The sequence below is a fragment of the Vicia villosa genome, linkage group LG3, assembly GCF_029867415.1.
Source record: "Vicia villosa cultivar HV-30 ecotype Madison, WI linkage group LG3, Vvil1.0, whole genome shotgun sequence".
NCBI classification, from domain to species: Eukaryota; Viridiplantae; Streptophyta; class Magnoliopsida; order Fabales; family Fabaceae; genus Vicia; species Vicia villosa.
The window spans coordinates 69,764,906-69,766,255 of NC_081182.1; the positions used below are offsets into that span (position 1 = coordinate 69,764,906).

Consider the following 1,350-nt stretch of genomic DNA (forward strand, 5'->3'; position numbering starts at 1 on the left):
TTCAGCGTTCTTTTTTTAGCTCTAAAACCATATTAATGTAAGGAATGAGAGATGAAATGAATTAATTTTACCTTAAATTTCAACTTCTTTTGCTCCCTTAGATGTGATAAAATACAATAATGATGTTTTGGTGTTAAAAAATTGATTGAGAATGGAAGAAATTTTTGTAAGGGTTTTGAAAGTGAATTGAGTTTGATCGTGAGGAAGAAATTTTTGTTTTATTCAATTTTCCGCTTGACATGTCCGGATATGCATTCCGAAATTGTCACTGGGTTGTTGAATAAATCAACTTAGTGAATAAAAACACAATAAATAAGTACAAAAGATTTTACAGAGATGCATCTCCGAATTCACTTTAAAAAATATTTTAACAAAAATAAGATGGATGACCGAAATATGAAAACTGGTGTGATTTTAGTTTTATCCGAAGATACATTTCCAAACATCAATAAAAACGATTTTTCAAAAGTGTGAGGTACACTTCATAAAATAGGATGTATATTCCCCTAAATTAAAATAAATAAATCTGATTTGAAAAATGATTAATTCATTGAGCAATGACCTCTAGCCCAATTCACTTTTTTTTATAAAAAATACATGAGAAATTTGAATTTGCTCAATTATTTATTTATTCAAAGAATAACCTTTTATTACAAAATGGTCAGCGGTCCGTAACCTTAACTCACCTAATTTTTTTTTTAAAATGACATAAAAATGATTTGAATAATTAAGAATTCACTTAAATAATAAATTATTTTATTACAAAATTGTCAACAACATGATTCGAATCTGCACAAATCGGTCAAGATCCTCTCCATACAAAACCGTCAACAGCAGGATTCGAACCTGCGCAGGCATAGCCCAACAGATTTCGAGTCTGTCTCCTTAACCACTCGGACATATTGACGCTTTGGTATTTGAGCCACAATAGTTGTAGAATTTATTTGTTAAATATTTTGAACAAACTAATCAATCAAAATTATTATTTTTAGTCTCTTATCTCTACATTAGATTCATATTGGTCTCCTAACTAAAATAAGTGTATATATTCATTTGAAAGAATGGGGAGTCCTTTCACACTCAAGTTATCAAAGATTGTGTGTTATGAATTATTAGATGCATATTTAAGTGCATTCACTTTTTCCTTGTATAACTTTAAAAGCACCATATAAAGAGTTGTGAGACTTTGCCCCTTTACTGCTACTATTGATCTTTTGGTGATCTTACATATATCACTTGCACCAAAATAAGTGTGATAAACTTCTATATACCAAGGTTTTAACAAAATCCAAGCTGAGACAAATATTAGGAACCAAGTCTGTCACAAATTTTTTGAGGACCTGTGTAGGT

General features: G+C 29.6%; 1 non-coding gene across 1 annotated transcript; it reads right to left on the bottom strand.

The window, feature by feature from the left end:
- Positions 1 to 825: 825 nt before the first annotated feature.
- TRNAS-CGA (transfer RNA serine (anticodon CGA)) lies at positions 826 to 907 on the bottom strand. The gene has a single exon. It is a non-coding gene; the product is annotated as a tRNA-Ser (tRNA).
- Positions 908 to 1,350: the final 443 nt, after the last annotated feature.